We start from the raw sequence: 21,030 nt of genomic DNA, 5'->3' as shown, positions 1-21,030 counted from the left end.
ACAAAATTCCAGATGAGACATCCTTCCAACATGTATGACAAGTTCCCATAATCTCTATCAAAGACAACTGGCTTCATACTACATCATGACAAAGCAACATAATAAAGATTGTGACAAATAGCTTTTTGTTAATGTTCAAATAACAAGCAAATATTACAATGTATACAAAATATTAGAACACATTATAATAAATGATTTTAAAATTTTCAGAAAACCATAAAGTACAAATTTTTTAAATGTAATCTGAATAATGCTGAATCAGTTAACTGAAAACACATACAACTAAATGTAATCAGAAAAATTAGAACATCAATGAAAACATTAAAAACATAAAAAAACACGGAGGTGAAAAAATATAATGACTCAGAAATTTTCAAAAGTTAAAAAAAGGATGTAATAAATGAAGCAGCTCAACAAACTTCAACTAGGATACACATACAGATTTATCGCAAGGCACATATATAGATAAGCAAAGTTTGAAAAATCAAACACAAGAAAGGTATCTTAGGAACTACAAAAAAAGTGATGTGTCATTTGTAAGCACGGTCTTATAAGATTACCAGTGAATCTGTCAACAAAACTATTTCACACCAGAAGGAATTGCAATATAATTAAGATGCTGGAGAAAAAAAAATTCTACGTGGGAATAATATAACCTGCAAAACTGTCCTAAAAATGAAGAAAAAGTAAAGACCTTTCAAGATAAGCACATGCTGAAAAAGTATATTAACACAACACCTGTCTTACCAAAAAAATGCTGAAGAAAGTGTCTTCCAGTGAAAATAACATAATGCAAGAAAACCAAACATAATCATACGAAAATACGTAACTTTCTGAAAAAGATATGCACGTACACAAAGTTCTGTACCACTATCATAATAGTGCAGAAAACATTTTAATTATTCTCTAAAATTTTAAAGTTAAAAGCATAAAAATGATCATAAACTATTGATCATTATCTGGTAATAATATACAACATAAAAAATATGATTACTGACATCAATAAGAAACTTGAGGACAGATGTAATGAGGAAGTTTCCCTTTTTTTTTTTTTGAGACAGAGTCTCACTCTGTCACCCAGACTGGAGTGCAGTGGCACTATCTTGGCTCACTGCAACCTCTGCCTGCCCAGTTCAAGCAATTCTCCTGCCTCAGCCTCCTGAGTAGCTAGAACTACAGGTACACACCACCATGCTCTTCTATTTTTTGTATTTTTAATAGAGACGGGGTTTCACCATACTGGCCAGGCTGGTCTCGAATTCCTGACCTCATTATCTGCCTGCGTCGGCCTCCAAAACTGCTGGGATTACATGGGATTACAGGCGTGAGCCACCACACCCAACCCCGAATTTTCTTTTTCTTTTTTTTCTTTTAGACGGAGTCTCACTCTGTTGCAAGGCTGGAGTGCAGCAGCGCAATCTTGGCTCACTGCAACCTCTCCTCCTGGGTTCAAGCAATTCTCCTGCCTCAGCCTCCCAAGTAGCTGGTACTACAGGTGCGCCACCACGCCCAGCAAATTTTTGCATTTCTGGTGAAGATGGGGTTTCAACATGTTGACCAGGATGGTCTCGATCTCTTTTTGTAATCCGCCTGCCCCAGCCTCCCAAATTGCTGGGATTACACACGTGAGTCACCGCGCCTGGCTGAGGAAGAATTTTTCAAATGCAACTCAAGTTTTTACCAGTTTAAAATATATTATTTTGCAGGGCGCAGTGGCTCACACCTGTAATCCCAGCACTCTGGGAGGCCGAGGCAGGTGGATCACAAGGTCAGGAGATTGAGACCATCCTAGCTAACACGGATAAACCCCGTCTCTACTAAAAATACAAAAAAATCTAGCCAGGTGTGGTGGCGGGCACTGTACTCCCAGCTACTGGGAGGCTGAGGAAGGAGAATGGCATGAACCCGGGAGGCAGAGCTTGCAGTGAGCCGAGATCGCGCCACTGCACTCCATCCTGGGTGACTGAGCAAGACTCCGTCTCAAAATAAATAAATAAATAAATAAATAAATAAATAAATAAATAAAACAAAACAAAAAATAAAATATATTATTTTAAGAAATTTTATGTACTTCCCAAGATATTAGAAAAAAGTATCTCTATAGATACACCAAAAAATAAGAAGTAAAGGTGTATCAGTACAAAAACCAAAAAGACACTAAGGAAGACAGAAAAAGAAAATAAGGGGCAAAACCGATATAATCCAGTAAAACAATCAATAAAATGTGTAAGTCTATTTCAGCAAATTATTCAAATATTTATGAAGTTTCCATTCAAAATACATGCACCAAATGAAGGGATTGATTGCAAAAATTAACATGATCCAGCTTGCTTTTCTACAGGAGTCACTTGAGATGTAATGATTAAAAAAGACTGAAAAAGGAAAGAAGACATTTGATGCAAATAACCAAATTATATAACACAAAGTATATCTTAAGTCAAAACTGTCCTATTTCATAAAATATACTTTAACTAAAAGATCCTAAGAAAGGCCATTAAACAACAATAAAAACGTTCCTTTACTGGGAACTCATGACGAATGTGTGTATACATATGTTAATGTGTCTGTTTGTGTGTGTCCCACATTGAGTTCCAAATATACAAAGCCAATACTGACAGAATTAAAGCAAGACAAAAAAAATATATAATTATACTAGGATATTTAAATACCCCAATTTCTATAAAGAATAATGAAATAAGATAAAATATTCATAAGGAAACAGGAGACTTGAAAGCAGTATTAAACAATTATGCCTAACAGAATTTTAAAGAACACTGCTCAACAACAAGAATACACACCTTCCTGAATAGCTCATATAATATTCTCCTGGATAAACTACATATTAGGGCACAAAAAAAGTCTTAACAGAAGTTTTTAAAATTCAAATTTTACAGACTTCTTTTAATGACCAAACTGGAATGAATGTAGAATAAAAGAAAGAAAACTATAAACCCCATCTCTACTAAAAACACAAAAAATTAGCCAGGCATGGTGGTGGGTGACTGTAGTCCCAGCTACTCGACAGGCTGAGGGAGGAGAATGGCGTGAATCCAGGAGGCGGAGCTTGCAGTAAGCTGAGATCGCACCACTGCACTCCAGCCTGGGCGACAGACACAGCAGGACTCCGTATCCCAAAAAAAAAAAAAAAAAAATTACATACTTACAGAAATTAAACAACACAAACTAAAGATTGAAATAATAAAGATATCTAGACTGCTTAATGTAATCTACAGATTAAATGCAATCCCTGTCAGATCTGTAATTAAATTATTGTAGTAATAGAAACAGCAACCCCCATATTATATGGAATTAAGAAACAGTGAAGTACCCAACAATCTTCAAAAAGAGAAGCAATCTCAGAGGCTTCACAGCTCCTGATTTCAAAACACATACAAAGCTAAAGAATTAAAATAATTTGGGATAGATATAAAGCTGAACAGCTAGATCAATAAAATAAAATCTGGCGAAAATATAAACTCACACACGGTCACATGAAGAGTTTTAGACACTCATAATTATTGCAGCATTGTTACTGAAAGCAAATAAATGCAACACAGATTTCTCTCACCAAACTGGTAAATTTGAAATATTAAAATAATGAAATATTACTCAGTTTGTAAAAAGCAAAAATTAAACAAGTACAGTAAAGATCAACCTTGATGACATTAACACAAAATAAGTCATGAAGAGACAGAAACTGTATGAATCAACTTACATCAGATATCTAAAGCAGTTTGACTTTAAAATAAAAAGCAGAATTGTTTTTGTAAAGGGCCAGAGAATAGAAAAAGTAGGTAGTTGTTTAATGTGTACTGAGTGTTAGCTTTGCAAGATAAACATATTCTAAAGATAGAGTGCATAACAATGTTAATATGACTAAGCTAAGTATTTAAAAATATATGATTGTAAAGTTTATGCATTTTTGAAAACAATTAAAAATAATATCTAAAAGAGATAGAGGTATCACAGTTTTGGAAATTATCTTCAAATCACAAAAGTGTATCTCCCACACACACAAAAATATAGATTTTCCAATAACATTTTTGTTATTGGAAAAAGACAATCTTTTCAATAAATGGTGCTAGGAAAATTATCTACAAGATAATAAAAAAATAAAACTAGGCTCCTACCTCTTATGATATAAAAAAGTCAATCACAAATAAAGATTTAAATGGGAAACCCAAATAAAGCTATTTGAAGTAAGCATACAGGAATGCTTTACCACACAGTACAGAGCAAAGAATCTGAAGACCTCAAAAGCACAGGCAAAAGAAGCAAAAATATACAAATGGGATTACAACAAAGTAAAAATGCTTTGCATAGCAAAGACAGCAGAGTGAAGAGATAATCTATAGAATGAAGGAAAATATTTGCAAAATATACATATGACAAAAGATAAATTTACAGAATATATAACAAACTTAAAAATAACACAATTTGAACATAGGCAAGAGACTTTAAGAGACATTTTTCAAAAGAAATACAAATAGCCAAAAAGTATATGCAAAGATGCTCAACATCACTAATTGTCAGAGAAATGCAAATCAAAACCACAAGATATCACTTCACTCCAATTAGAATGACTGTAATTAGAAAGACAAAAAAATGTTAGTGAGAATGAATAGAAAAGGAAACACACACAGTTGGTAAAATTGTAAGTTAGTAGAGCCATTATAGAAAAAAATAAGTATCACAGGATAACATATATTTAAACCATCAACAAATGGTATTTTAACAGTTTCTTTGACTCCTTGCCTACACAATAAACTGTGGACAACCACACACAGAAAAAATAATTGAAATTGCTGGATCACATGTTCTATTTTTAATTTTTTAATTAAATGGGATTGCTGGAACATATGTAAGTTCTATTTTCACTGTAGCTAAACAAAATCAGTATGTCAAAGAGAAATCTATACTCCCATGTTTATTACAGCACTGTTTACAATGGCCAAGATATGGAATCAACCCAAGTGCCCAAAACTTGGATGAATAAAGAAAATGTAGTATATATACACAATAAAATACTATGCATCTACAATACAGAATACAATTTTGATATTTGCCACAACACAGATGAACCTGGAGGCTATTACGTTAAGTGAAATAAAAGATATACTGAGACAAATACCACATGATCTTACACATATGTGAAATCTAATATAAACATTTATGATGCAACTAGTCTCGGCAGTCAGTTTTTGAATATAACATCAAAGGCTCAGGAAAAAAAATATGGACATACACATGGTATCACATCACTGTATAAAAAATATCTCAAAAATATTCAAGGCAGGGCTTTAAATACATGTTTACACATGCATGTTCATTATTATTTACAAAAGACAATTCCTTTTGTAAATAATAAAAAAAACCACAAATGTCCCTTTAGAGATAAATATCAGATTTTTAAAATGTGACATATACATACAATTTTTTATTTTAAAACAAACATATTCTGAGACATCTTTGTGGAGAAAAAGTTAAATATTACATTTGAACTCAATTGAACATGGACACAAACAATGGTCACCAAGTCCCAGAACGGGTTGTGTGAGCGAGCCCCTTGACGTCTTCAGCCAGCACTGCTTTGAAGAAATCTCTATCTCAATCTATTCCTATACATTAGTTATTGAAAAAGAATAGACAATCACAAAAACAAGTTGACCACTTTGTGTTCCTTGAGCCCAGTTCACGAAATGCCCTAGTGGTGGGACCTCATGCCAAACAACTCATTACAAAAACAGCTGGGTCCCACAGCATGACGAAGCTACATGAGACCCCTCCTCATCTGTGCACGGATGGTGGCCGACTCCGGAGCCCAGGCTGTTGCTTCCCAATCTGGTGGTGAATCCGCCACAGTCTGGTGAATGTAAATACATATACCCTTTTTCCCCTTCTCCCCTTCCCATTGCAATTTGGTTATTACATCATTTGCTTATTATATCTGCATTGCTATTTACATGAGATAAAGGTTGTTTATCCTTAAAGGTAATGTATGTGTGTCTTCTTCTCCCCTAACGCATTTCCTGCACAGAACATTTTGGGTGTCAGGCACAGGATCCAAAAGTGAAAACGTGCCATTTTTCAGCCACAAGGACTGGGCTGGGAGGTTGGGGGCTTCCCATATCCTGGGATGGGAACTCCCCCAGTTCTCTCCCTTGGCCACCGAGTGGTCCAAGGGAGCTGGCCTTTTTGAAAATTGGGAATCTAAATTAGTGCATTTTGAACCGTTGGCTGTGTGTGAGGTGCTGCAGGGAATCCCAGCTGGTAAAGGGAATGCTGAGGGAATTTCCCGGCATGGATGGTGCTTGCTTACTGCTTGTAAGTTAATGTGCCAAGATAGGGACTGGTTGCTACATGAGAAATGTAAGCTGAAAAAAAAAATGCTAATCTGACATCCTGACTGGCCCTGGCCAGGCCTGTGTCTTGACTGACCAGGCTCAAAGCTATCAGCCTATTGCTGAAAAAAGCAGCTGTCCAAATGGCCGGTCGGGGTAAAACTGAAGAACTAGTCAGCCGGGGCTTGGAGCAGGTAAAAACCCAGCTCCTATCTCAAGGATGGGAAATTAACCCTAGGAAAATTCAAGAACCTGCAAAAACTGTAAAATTCCTTGGCATCCTCTGAAATACACGGTAATAGTCCATTTTACAAAAGGCTATGGCTAAAATACTAGAATTTGCAATCCCTACCACTAAAAAGGAGGCCCAGAAATTTATTGGCTTGTTTGGATTGTGGAGACATCATATGCCCCACATGGGGTAGCATTTTACAACCTCTGCATGCAGTCACTAGCAAACACTATGACTTTCACTGGGGACAGAAAGAGAGCGTGGCTTTTCAACAAGCTAAACAAGCGGTGCAACTGACCCCGGATCTATGGCCCATACAAAACAGGCCAGTAGAACTGCAAGTAGCTGTCCTAGATCAACATGCTAATTGGAGTCTTAGGCAGAAACAAGGTGGGAAGAGGGTACCTTTGGGGTTTTGGACCCGGAAACTGCCATAGGCTGGCAAAGCTTATACCCCTTACAAGAAGCAATTGTTAGCTTTTTATTGGGTTTTGCTGCAAACAAGAGGACCTCTGCTTCAACCATGAGGTCTTTATGAGGTCTGAAATTCCTATTATGACTTGGGTCATGAGTTTCCCCAATACTCACCAGATAGGGCACACTCAAGAAAGTAGCATTATAAAATGGAAATGGTATACACAAGATAGGGCTAAGCCAGGACCAAAAGGGATACTGCTTTTGCATAAGGATGTACAAAACTTGCCAGCTCAGAAAACCGCTGAGCAAGCCCTTCAGATAGGGAAGAAAACCTCCCCCATCCAATGGGACAAATCCTTTAAAAAACTAAGCCCAGAGGACCAGAAATATGCCTGGTTTACTAATGGACCACCAAATACATCGGTGGCACTTGACGCTAGAAGGCCGTGGCTTACAATCCTGTTAGAAAACATAAGCATTTCTGATGAAGGAAAAGGTGGAAGCAGCTAGCTGGTTAAACCAGTAACGGTCCTCTGAGCTATTTGGGAGGAGGCCAGAGGGATTTGTCAGTTGTATACCAACTCTTGGTCAGTAGCAGATGGTCTTACTACCTGGTTGTCCCAATGGCAACGAAACAAATGGTTAATTGGGAATAAAGAGGTTTGAGGAAAAAAATACTGGGAAGATACCTGAATCCTGGCACACACCACCATTATCACTGTTCTCCATGTTGATGCTCATGCATCTCTGTTTTCTCTTGACAGACTATTTAACCAGCTGGCAGATCAACCGGCCAAAATTTCCACCACAACTGCAAACTTGAATGTGAATGAATGGATTACAACATGTTCAAGCCTTGCAATGAGAGGCATTATAATGGAATAACCTATCTACTAGTGGTCAGCACCTGTGTCTTTGTGTCTGAGGCCAAGGATAAATTCATCAACTGGGTAGCCACCACTATAGAAGAAGCCAACCACAATCGATGTCGGCTATGCGTCGAGTTGCCAGAGGCCACCAGGAATGAGCTACCTTGAAGAATCGTCCCTGACAACATTTCTGAATGGCTATGTCACTACCAATGGGACCACAACAACAACACTTGCAATCCAACCTGGACTTCCTATGACGAAACCAAGCAATCTATTTATGCCCAAGTCAGGTGAAAGATGAACTCCACCCTCACCGTGCATCAAAAGCCTTGGTATCCTGCCCAATATGCCTGGAACGGTATATATTGGGAATCTGCTGTGCTGGTGGCCGGATTCCACATAGCCCCCCCGCCACTTTGTCTGGAGGCCTTCAATTGCTCCTCTAATGTTACTCTGGGTTTCTCCCACCAGACAACTGTCAACACATACTCCAAATCAACAACATTGTCCCTAATGAAACACAATCTCTTTCCTACTTTAATAACACATTAGTACACTATGATTACAGTAACTATATTGCAGTCCCCTGGGGGGCCCTCTGGATATGTGGATCCTACCAGTGGTGATACCTGCCCCTACAATGGACAGAGAGATACACTTGGGGGTGGCCATTAATTCCATCCACCATACAAATGCGTTGGACTACCTGGTGGTGATAGCCTACTACAGTATTCTCCCCTGCTGCTGGTACAATCTTGCTTCAGCAGCAAATTAAAATATTAAGCTTACATGTAGACAAAGCTTTGTCATCAGAGGAATTTGCTCAGCTGTGTACTGTTGTGTTGCAAAACTGAATGGTATTAGATATGCTTACTGCAGCCCAAGGAGGGGTTTGAGCCTTACTGCATACTGAATGTTATGTGTACATCCCTGACAATACTCACAATCACTCTCCTTGCAAAGCCATGGTGGGTGTGGTTTTTATTAACTGTGCTTTTAGTTCTCCTGTGCTTACCTGTATCTGTAATCTATATCAACTATGACTTCCCCATGTATCTGTAAGGGTATTTTCCTACAACTGAGTATCCAACTGAGTATCAAACTGAGGCCGAATGTGGAGGAAAAGTTAAATATTAAATTTGAACTCAATTGAACATGGACACAAACAATGGTCACCAAATCCCAGCACAGGCTGTGTGAGCCCCTTGACGCGTTCATCCAGTGCCGTTTTGGAGAAATCTCTATTTCAACCTATTCCTGTATGTTAATTATTGAAAAACAATAGACAATTGCAAAAACTAGTTGATCTTTTTGTGTTCCTTGAGCTCAGGCGCAAAAGCCCCTCGTGACTGGGCCTCATGCCAAACAACTCATTACAAAAAGAGCTAGGGTCCCAGACTGCACCAAAGCTTCACAAGACCTCTCCTCATCTGTGCATGGATGAATGGTGGACTCTAGAGCCCAGGCTGTTTTGCTTCCCAGTCTGGTGGTGAATCCTCCATAGTCTGGTAAATGTAAATATATGTATCCTTTTCCCTTCTCCCCTTTCCACTGCAATCTGCTTATTATATCATTTGCTTATATACCTACACTGCCATTTACATGGGATAAAGGTTGTTTACCCTTAAAGATATTGTGTGTGTCTCTTTCCTTCTCCCTTCACCCCGCAGCACAGAACAGTCTTACAAAACCAAAAGCCTGAGGCCAGTTGTCCTGGCTCACACCTGTAATCCTAGCACTTTGGGAGGCCGAGGCGGGCAGATCACCTGAGGTCAAGAGATCGAGACCATCCTGGCCAACATGGTGAAACCCTGTCTCTACTAAAAATACAAAAATTAGCCGGTCGTGGTGGTGTGCACCTGTAGTCCCAGCTACTTGGGAGGCTGAGGCAGGAGAATCGTTTGAATGTGGGAGGCAGAGGTTGCAATAAGCCGAGATCGTGCCACCACACTCTAGCCTGGCAACAGAGCAAGACTCCATCTCAAAACAACCAACCAACCAAAAACAAAGCCTAAGAACATTATGTGAAGATAGTAAAAAAAAGAAAGAAAAAGAAAACACTACACCAATGACAATATAAAAATCAGTCAAAATTGCAGAAACAGTAAGTAAAATGGTGTTCTTCAGGAGCTGAAGAAAAAGAAAAAAATGGCGGTTTATAGTTCACGGAGTATTAAACTTTACTTTTGTAAGATAAAACGTAGAGATCCATTTCAAAATAATGTAAATGTACTTAACTCCACTAGACTGTACACTTGAAAACCTTCAGGCAATTTTATGTTTTTCATCACAACTAAATATTTACATCTACCTAAAAAGGTTCCATTTTTCAAAAATCACCTTCAAATAACAAAAGTGTTTCTCTCACAAAATAACATAATCAAACAATAAATAGGTGGTAATATTCCACTGTTTCTTTGACTACTCACCTACAAAAGAAAACAGTGATGACCACCAAAAAAAATTTTATTTATTTATTTATTTATGTATTTATTTATTGAGATGGAGTCTAGCTGTGTCGCCCAGGCTGGAGTGCAGTGGCACGATCTCGGCTCACTGCAACTTCCGCCTCCTGGGTTCAAGTGATTCTCCTGCCTCAGCCTCCTGAGTAGCTGGGATTACAGGCATGCACCACCGTGCCTGGCTAATTTTCTATTTTTAGTAGAGACGGGGCTTCTCCATGTTGGTCAGGCTGGTCTTGAACTCCTGACCTCAGGTGATCCGCCCGCCTCGGCCTCCCAAAGTGCTGGGATTACAGGCGTGAGCCACCACGCCCGGCCCATCAAAAAAATAATTTATAAACCAGGTAAGGGCAATATTTATAAAGGCAAACACCACATAGATAACTTTTATAGGCAATAGAAATGTCTGAATTATACATATATTTTAAATTGCTTTGAGTAAAACCCAATGATTTTTATTTGAATTAAACACCACATGGTCATAAAAGGTACAGAGTTGAAAATTACCATACAAATATGAAAATTAAAAACAAAAATAGGCCAGGCGCGGTGGCTCATGCCTGTAATCCCAACACTTTGGGAGGCCAAGGCGGGCGGATCATGAGGTCAAGAGATCAAGACCATTCTGGCTAACATGGTGAAACCCTGTCTCTACTAAAAATACAAAAATTAGCTGGGTGTAGGAGCGCACGCCTGTAGTCCCAGCTACTTGGGAGCTTGAGGCAGAAGAATCACTTGAACCTGGGAGGGAGAGGTTGCAGTGAGCCGAGACTGTGCCACTGCACTCCTGCCTAGCAACAGAGCGAGACTCCATAATAAATAAATTAGTAAATAAATGATGGAGAACCTACATGAAAAAACACTCCCCAGTAAGACAGAGTTGAAAGTTAGAATAAAAATTCTGATCTATAAAACACTGAATATAATATAGATGTATCATAAAAACAATCCTTTAAATAACTACAGTTTTCAACTCTGACTATGTACCTACGAAGATCTGGCATTTTGAATCCTTACATGCAATGAAAATGCATCTCAATTAAAAAATGCTCTAATAAGAATGAAGCATTTCAATACATTTATTACACAATGAGTAAATGTGAGCATTTTATTTCAGAAATTTTGAATTTGAAATCAGATAAATTTGACACAGAATATATCAGAAACTGAAAACACAGTAAGATGGCAGGAGGTTCTCTACCCACAACTTCTACAGTTATAAAAAAGCAGCAGTTATGTCCTGAAAAAAGGAACTTTATGGGAGCTTTGGAATCCATGTCAAGGGTTGTGAACCCAAGACTGAGGAGGGCTGTATTGAAAAGACATGCCCTTGCTTGAGTGGCATGCTTGCCCATCACAGTCCCAGCTACAGAATAAAATATGTCCAATTTTCATTGTAGACTTAGCTGTAGACCATTTGGTTTTGTTCCTGCCACTAGCACCATCTGTGAAGACACCTAAACCAAGACACCTATGCCTCAGGTGAAAGGCCTTAGAAGTTGGTTCTATCTGTGATCTCTGAATCAGCCCAAAATCTACCCTTTGCACATATCAGTCATGGCGTGGAAGAAATCCTGCCCAGACACCCACAGAGAGAAACATCCATCTGTGCCCCTGGATGTAGGCTTGCCAATGTTTATTTGATGGTGGATCTTGACGTGGCACTATAAGCTGGCTCCAAGTCCATGCAATCAAAGTCCAGAAGAATTTTTTCCTAACCTGGGACCTGCCAAAAAACACACCCGTATGTGCCCCTGTAGGCATGCTGACTTTATTCCCACTGTGAATTGTGAAGCAGTCCTATAACCAAGCTCTGGTCTCTGTCACCTAGAGTCTGAAAGAAGTCCTGCCAACCCAGAAATCTGGAGGGAGAAATGCCATGAATCCAAAAACAGACCTGAAGACTTTGATCTCAGCTGTGTATCCTGAAGCAGCCCTATGAATCAGTTCCACACCCTCTTAGCTGTGATCAAGGGTCAGTATTGCTCATCTAGGAACCTGTCCAGTGACTAGGTTAGAGCATTTCCAAACACCTCACAAGAGCGACACAGCAGGAGCCACACCTGCTCAAATTGATTTTATCAGCACCTTAATCTGCAGATATAACTGGAGGCTTTTTTCCTCAGTGCCAGTCACATTGATCAACATCTTGAAGAAAGTTCAGTCTTGTCAGAAAATAGAATCCACAACTGTCTGATGCCCAGATAACAGGTCTGCCAAGCATGAATTTCACTGCAGACCCAGTAGTACTCATGTGACCTGAATCCGAAACACTTTATTACAATCTCAGTGGAAATCTCATCAGCCCAGAAATCCAACAGGAGAAGATATTTACCTCCCCAAACTAGTCTATAATGACTGAAAGAGGTATTTACTCCTTCAGATGCAAGGACATCAAAACAAGGCTTCATGAATTATGAAGGATCAGGCAAACATAACACCACTAAAGGAAACTAAAAATGCTCCAGGAACCACTAACAATAAAACACAGATCTAGGCCAGGTGTGGTGGCTCACGCCTGTAATCCCAGCACTTTGGAGGCCAAGGAGGGCATATCACCCAAGGTCAGGAGTTCGAGACCAGCCTGGTCAACATGGCAAAACCCCATCTCTACTAAAAATACAAAAATTAGCAGGGCGTGGTGGCATGTGCCTGTAGTCCCAGCCACCCAGGAGGCTGAGGCAGGAAAATCACTGGAACCCAGGGGGCAGAGGCTGCAGTGAGCCGAGATTGCGCCACTGCACTCCAGCCTGGGCGACAGCGAGACTCTGTCTCCAAAAAAAAAAAAAAAAAAAAAAAAAAAAACAGTTCTAAAAAATGGGTAACAGAAAATGTTCAGGGCAGCCAGAGAGAAAGGTCAGGTTACCCACAAAGGGAAGCCCATCAGACTAACAGCAGATCTCTCTATAGAAACCCTACAAGCCAGAAGAAAGTGGGGGCCAATATTCAACATTCTTAAAGAAAATAATTTTCAACCCAGAATTTCATATCCAGCCAAACCAAGCTTCATAAGTGAAGGAAAAATAAAATCCTTTACAAACAAGCAAATGCTTAGAGATTTTGTCACCACCAGGCCTGCCTTAGAAGAGCTCTTGAAGGATGGACATATGAAAAAGAAAAACCGGTACCACCCACTGCAAAAACATACCAAACTGTAAAGACCATCAACACTATGAAGAAACTGCACCAACTAATGGGCAAAATAACCAGCTAGCATCATAATGACAGTATCAAATTTATATATAACAATATTAATCTTAAACGTAAAAGGGCTAAATGCCCCAATTAAAAGACACAGACTGGAAAATCAGATAAAGAGTCAAGACCCATCAGTGTGCTATTTTGAGGAGACCCATCTCACGTGCAAAGACAAACATAGGCTCAAAATAAAGGGATGGAGGAATATTTACCAAGCAAATGGAAAGCAAAAAAAAAAAAAGCAGCAGTTGCAATCCTAGTCTCTGATAAAACAGACTTTAAACCAACAAAGATAAAAAACAGAAGGGGTCAGGCGCAGTGGCTCACACCTGTAACTCCCAGCACTTTGAGAGGCCGAGGTGGACAGATCACGAGGTCAGGAGATCGAGACCATCCATGGCTAACATGGTAAAACCCCGTCTCTACTAAAAATACAAAAAATTAGCCAGGCGTGGTGGTGGGCGGCTGTAGTCCCAGCTACTCAGGAGGCTGAGGCAGGAGAATGGCATGAACCCGGGAGGCAGAGCTTCCAGTGAGCTGAGATCGTGCCACTACACTCCAGCCTGGGCAAGAGACCGAGACTCCGTCTCAAAAAAAAAAAGGGGGGAGGCATTACATAATGGTAAAGGGATGAATGCAACAAGAAGAGATAACTATCCTCAATATATATGCACCCAATACAGGAGCACCCAGATTCATAAAGCAAGTTTTTAGAGACCTACAAAGAGACTTAGACTCTCACACAATAATAATGGGAGACTTTAACACCCCACTGTCTATATTAGATCAATGAGACAGAAAATTAACAAGGATATTCAGGACTTGAACTCACCTCTGGACCAAGCAGACCTAATAGGCAACGAAAGAACTCTCCACCCCAAATCAATAGAACATACATTATTCTCAGCACCGCATCTCACTTAATCTAAAGTTGACCACATAATTGGAAGTAAAACACACTTCAGCAAATGCAAAAGAAGAAAATTATAACAGTCTCTCAGACAATAGTGCAATCAAATTAGGACTCAGGATTAAGAAACTCAAAACCGCACAACTACATGAAAACTGAACAACTTGCTCCTGAAAGACTACTGGGTAAATAACGAAATTAAGGTAGAAATAAATAAGTTCTTTGAAACCAATGAGAACAAAGACACAACTTACTAGAATCTCTGGTACAAAGCCAAAGCAGTCTTTGGAGGGAAATCTATACCACTAAATGCCCACAAAAGAAAGCAGGGAAGACCTAAAATCGACACCTTATCATTAAAAGAACTAGAGAAGCAGGAGCAAACAAATTCAAAAGCTAGCAGAAGACAAGAAATAACTAAGATCAGAGCAGAACTGGAGGAAACAGAGACACAAAAGACCCTTCAAAAAAAACAAAAAAATCAATGAATCCAGGAGGTGGTTTTTTGAAAAGATCAACAAAATAGAACACTAGCAACACTAACAAAGAAGAAAAGAGAGAAGAATCAAATAGACACGATAAAAAATGATAAAGGGGATATCAACACTGATCCCACAGAAACAAACTACCATCAGAGAATACTATAAACAACTCTACGCAAATAAACTAGAAAATCTAGAAGAAATGGATAAATTCCTGGACACGTACACCCTCCCAAGACTTAACCAGGAAGAAGTTGAATCCCTGAATAGACCAGTAACAAGTTCTGAAATTGAGGCAGTAATTAATAGCCTACCAACCAAAAAAAGCCAGGACCAGATGGATTCACAGCCAAATTCTACTAACGGTACAAAGGGGAGCTGGTACCATGCCTTCTGAAACTATTCCACATAATAGAAAAAGAGGGACTCCTCCCTAACTCATTTTATGAGGCCAGCATCATCCTGATAACAAAGCCTGGCAGAGACACAACAAAAGAAAATTTCAGGCCAATATCCCTGATGAACATCAATGTGAAAATCCTCAATAAAATACTGGCAAACCAAATGAATCCAGCAGTGCATCAAAAAGCTTATCCGCCATGATCAACTCGGCTTCATCCCTAGCATGAAACACTAGTTCAACAAACGCCAATCAATAAATGTAACCAATTACATAAACAGAACCAATGACAAAAACCCCATGATTATCTCAATAGATGCAGAAAAGGCCTTCAATAAAATTCAACACTCCTTCATGCTAAAAACTCTCAATCAACTAGGTAATGATGGAATGTATCTCAAAATAATAAGAGCTATTTATGACATACACAGCCAATATCATACTGAATGGGCAAAAGCTGGAAGCATTCCCTTTGAAAACCGGGACAAAGCAAGGATGCCCTCTCTCACCACTCCTACTCAAAATAGTATTGGAAAGCCAGGAGTGGTGGCTCACGCCTGTAATCCCAGCACTTTGGGAGGCTAAGGGGGATGGATCACTTGAGTCAGGAGTTCAAGACCAGACTGACCAATATGGTGAAACCCTGTCTCTACCAAAAATACAAAAATTAGCCAGGCGTGGTGGCACATGCCTGTAATCCCAGCTACTCGGGAGGCTGAGGTAGTAGAATTGCATGAACCCAGGAGACAAAGGTTCCAGTGAGCCAATATCACACCACTGCACTCCAACCTGAGTGACAAAGCAAGACTCCATCTCAAAAAAAAAAAAAAAAAATAGTATTGGAAATTCTGGCCAGGGCAATCAGGCAAGAGAAAGAAATAAATGGTATTCAAATAGGAAGAGTGGAAGTCAAATTGTCTCTCTTTGCAGATGACATGATTGTATATTCAGAAAACCCAATCGTCTCAGCCCAAAATCTCCTTAAGCTGATATGCAACTTCAGCAAAGTCTCAGGACACAAAATCGATTTGTAAAAATCACAACATTCCTATATACCAATAATAGAGAGCCAAATCATGAGTGAACTCCCATTCACAACTGCTACAAAAAGAATAAAATACCTAGGAATATAACTTATAAGGGATGTAAAAGACCTCTTCAAGGAGAACTACAAACCACTGCTCAAGGAAATAAGAGGACACAAACAAATGGAAAAACATTCCATGCTCATGGATAGGAAGAATCAATTATCATGAAATGGCCATACTGCCCAAAGTAATTTACAGACTCAATGCTATTCCCATCAAGCTACCACTGACTTTCTTCACAGAATTGGAGAAAACTACTTTAAATTTCATATGGAACCAAAAATAGCCCATATAGTCAAGACAATCCTAAGCACAAAGAACAAAGCTGGAGGCATCAAGCTACCTGACTTCAAACTATACTACAAGGGTACAGTAACCAAAACAACATGGTACTGATACCAAAACAGAGATACAGACCAATGGAACAGAACAGATGCCTCAGAAATAACACCACACATCTACAACCATCTGATCTTTGACAAACCTGACAAAAACAAGCAACAGGGAAAGGATTCCCTATTTAATAAGTGGTGTTGGGAAAACTGGCTAGCCATATGCAGAAAACTGAAACTGGACCCCTTCCTTACACCTTATCCAATAATTAACTCAAGATGAATTAAAGACTTAAATGTAAGACCTAAAATCATAAAAACCCTAGAAGAAAACCTAGGCAATACCATTCAGGACACGGGCATGGGCAAAGACTTCATGACTAAAACACCAAAAGCAATGGTAACAAAAGCCAAATTGACAAATGGGACCTAATTAACTAAAGAGCTTCTGCATAGCAAAAGAAATTATCATCAGGCCGGGCGCGGTGGCTCACGCTTGTAATCCCAGCACTTTGGGAGGCCGAGGCGGGCGGATCACGAGGTCAGGAGATCGAGACCACGGTGAAACCCCGTCTCCACTAAAAAAAATACAAAAAATTAGCCGGGCGTGGTGGCGGGCGCCTGTAGTCCCAGCTACTCGGAGAGGCTGAGGCAGGAGAATGGCGTGAACCCGGGAGGCGGAGCTTGCAGTGAGCCGAGATTGCGCCACCGCACTCCAGCCTGGGCGACAGAGCGAGACTCCGTCTCAAGAAAAAAAAAAAAAAAAAAAAAAAAAGAAATTATCATCAGAGTGAACAGGCAACCTACAGAATGGGAGAAAAATTTTTTGCAATCTACCCATCTGACAAAGGGATAATATCCAGAAACTACAAAGAACTGAAACAAATTTACAAGAGAAAACCAAACAACCCCATCAAAAAGTGGGCAACGGATATGAACAGACAATTCTCAAAAGAAGACATTTATGTGGCCAACAAACATGAGAAAAAGCACATCATCACTGGTCATTAGAGAAATGCAAATCAAAACCACAATGAGATACCATCTTATGCCAGTTAGAATGACAATCATTAAAAAGTCAGGAAACAACAGATGCTGGAGAGGATGTGGAGAAATAGGAATGCTTTTACACTGTTGGTGAGAGTGTAAGTTAGTTCAATCATTGTGGAAGACAGTGTGGCGATTCCTCAAGGATCTAGACCCAGAAATACCATTTGACCCCGTAATCCCATTACTGGATAGATACCCAAAGGATTATAAATCATTCTACTACAAAGACACATGAACACATATTTTTATTGCAGCACTGTTTACAGCAGCAAGGATTTGGAACCAACCCAAATGCCCATCAATGGTAGATTGGATAAAGAAAATGTGGCACATATACACCATGGAATGCTATGGAGCCATAAAAAAGGATGAGTTCATGTCATATGCAGGGACATGGATGAAGCTGGAAACCATCATTCCCAGCAAAGTAACACAAAGACAGGAAACCAAACACCACATGTTCTCACTCCTAAGTGGGAGTTGAACAATGAGAACACATGCACACACCAAGGGAAACATCATACACCAGGACTTGTAAGGGAATGGGAGGGGGGCTACGGGAGGGATAGCATTAGGAGAAATACCTAATGTAGATGACGGGTTGATGGGTGCAGCAAACCACCATGGCATGTGTATACCTATGTAACAAACCTGCACATTCTACAAATACACCTCAGAACTTACAGTATAATAATAAAAAATAAATTGCTAATACAGATGAAAAAATGGCTAACAGAGAATTCAAAATATCTTAAAAAATCTCGATAAGATGCAAAAGTACAAAGATTACTAAATTTATTGCAACAATGTATGAAGAAAATCAATTATAATAAAGAGAAACAAATCATTAAGAAGGAACCAAGGAGATATGCTGAAGCTGAAGTACACAATAGTAGAACTAAAAAATTTTAACAGAAAGCTTTAACAGGAGACTCAGTTATACAGAGGATAAAATCAGCAAACTTTAAAGTCATTTGAGGCTGGGCGCGGTTGCGCATGCCTGTAATCCCAGCACTTTGGGAGGCCAAGGCGGGTGGATCACCTGAGGTCAGGAGTTCAAGACCAGCCTGGCCAACATGGTGAAACCCGTCTCTACTAAAAATACAAAAATTGGCTGGACATGGTGGCAGGCGCCTGTAGTCCTAGCTACTTGGGGGCTGAGGCAGGAGAATCGCTTGAACTTGGGAGGCAGAGATTGCAGTGAGCCGAGATCACACCACTGCACTCCAGCCTGGGCTACAGAGCAAGACTCCATCTCAAAAAAAAAAAAAAAAAAAAGTCGTTTGAAAGTTCCTAATTAAAAAAGAAAAAAATGAAAGAGTGAATAAAGCATATAGCTTCAATAATCTGTTAATGGTATATAATAATATAAAAAGATGTAAAGTGTGACATAAATAGTGTGTTGAAGGGAGTAAAACTGTTTAATATTTTTATATATAGAGGTTAACTTTTGCTTGAGGCCAGGAGTTCAAAACCAGCTGGTCAATATAGCACGACCCTGACTCTAAAATAAATACAGGAATAAAATAAAATAAAGACTTCAGAACGCTATTTAGTCTTTTTTTAAAAAGCAGCAGGTGAGGCTGGGCGCGGTGGCTCACACCTGTAATCTCAGCACTTTGGGAGGCTGAGGCAGGAGGATCACAAGGTCAGGAGATCGACACCATCATGGCTAACACGGTGAAACCCTGTCTCTACTAAAAATACAAAAAAAAAGTAGCCAGGTGTGGTGGCAGGCGCCTGCAGTCCCAGCTACTCAGGAGGCTGAGGCAGGAGAATTGCTTGAACCCAGGAGACGGAGGTTGTGGTGAGCCAAGATCGTGCCACTGGACTCCAGCCTGGGCAATAGAGAAAGACTCCATCTAAAAAAACAAACAAACAAACAAACAAAAACAGCAGCTGGGCCTGATAATGCATGCCTGTAAACCTAGCACTTTGGGAGGCCATGGCAGGTGGATTTCTGGAGCCCAGGAATTCAAGACCAGCCTGAGCAACATAGCAAAACCCTGTCTCTATAAAAAAATACCAAAAAACTTAGCTGGACCTGGTGGCATGTACTTGTATTCCCAGCTACTTGGGAGGTTGAGATGGGAAATTGTTTGATATTGGGGAGTTTGAGGCCAAACTGAGCTGTGAATGCACCACTGCACTACAGCCTGGGAAACAAAGCAAGACCCTATGTGAATAAAAAAGAAGTTAGATTGTTATCTTAAGCTAGGCTTTCTTTTTTTTTTTTTTTTTTTTTTGGAGACAGAGTCTCACTCTGTCGCCCAGGCCGGAGTGCAGTGGCGCCATCTCGGCTCACTGCAACCTCTGCCCCCTGGGTTCACACCATTCTCCTGCCTCAGCCTCCCAAGTGGCTGGGACTACAGGCACCCACCACCACGCCTGGCTAATTTTTTTGTATTTTTAGTAGAGATGGGTTTCCACCATGTTAGCCAGGATGGTCTCGATCTCCTGACCTCGTGATCGGCCTCCCAAAGTGCTGGAATTACAGGCGTGAGCCACTGTGCCTGGCCAAGCTACGCTTTTATAATTATGAGATATTTTATGTCTCTTGGAAATTACAAAAAAAAAAAAAAAAAAAAACTGTAGTAGATACACACAGAAAAAAGGAAACCAAAGCATATAACAATAAAAACAAAACAAAAACTCAACACTACACAAGGGAAGACAGCATGAAAGAATTAAAAAACAGAAACTACTACATGGTCAGAAAACAATGAACAAAATGGTAGTCATAAGTTATTTCTCTGCCTTTTATCTTTTTTGTTGTCGTTTTTCTTTTCTTTTTTTTTTTTTTTTGAGGCGAAGTCTCACTCTGTCGCTCAGGCTGGAATGCAGTGGCACGATCTCAGCTCACTGCAACCTCCGCCTCCAGAGTTGAAGCGATTCTCCTGCCTCAGCCTGTTATTAAAAGAAAACTGCAGAACTCCTCGTTGGTTTTCCTTTACCTAATGATTTCTGTGAAGTGAGACTTGGGTAGCAAGAAAAAGGAATTAGACACTCTACCTGCCACCCTGCATGTGTGTGCAGTCGCACACATGCTGTCTTCTTGTAATCCAGTACCTTTACTTTCCTTTGAAACTCGTAAGGTTAAAATAGGGGGGAAATCCTATATGTTTGCAATAATACCTTTTTGGAAAATTTAAGAAATCAAACTCCCCAGGCTCTCGTCTTCATTTATGCTTGAGTTGTTATGTGCTTTGAACTCTGATTATCAGAAGTTTTACTAAAATGTTGAAG

The 21,030-nt window shown here is 39.7% G+C and overlaps 1 protein-coding gene across 2 annotated transcripts in view; it reads right to left on the bottom strand.

The window, feature by feature from the left end:
- The window catches only part of ZNF141 (zinc finger protein 141), a 41,134-nt gene that overhangs the window by 4,286 nt on the left and 15,818 nt on the right, over positions 1 to 21,030 (bottom strand). The gene's annotated exons all lie outside the window — the stretch shown is intronic.

Source organism: Nomascus leucogenys, chromosome 20 (genome assembly GCF_006542625.1).
Source record: "Nomascus leucogenys isolate Asia chromosome 20, Asia_NLE_v1, whole genome shotgun sequence".
Classification (NCBI taxonomy): Eukaryota; Metazoa; Chordata; class Mammalia; order Primates; family Hylobatidae; genus Nomascus; species Nomascus leucogenys.
The sequence above is the reverse complement of the archived record's forward strand: the minus strand, read 5'-3'. Positions and strand labels throughout refer to the sequence as shown.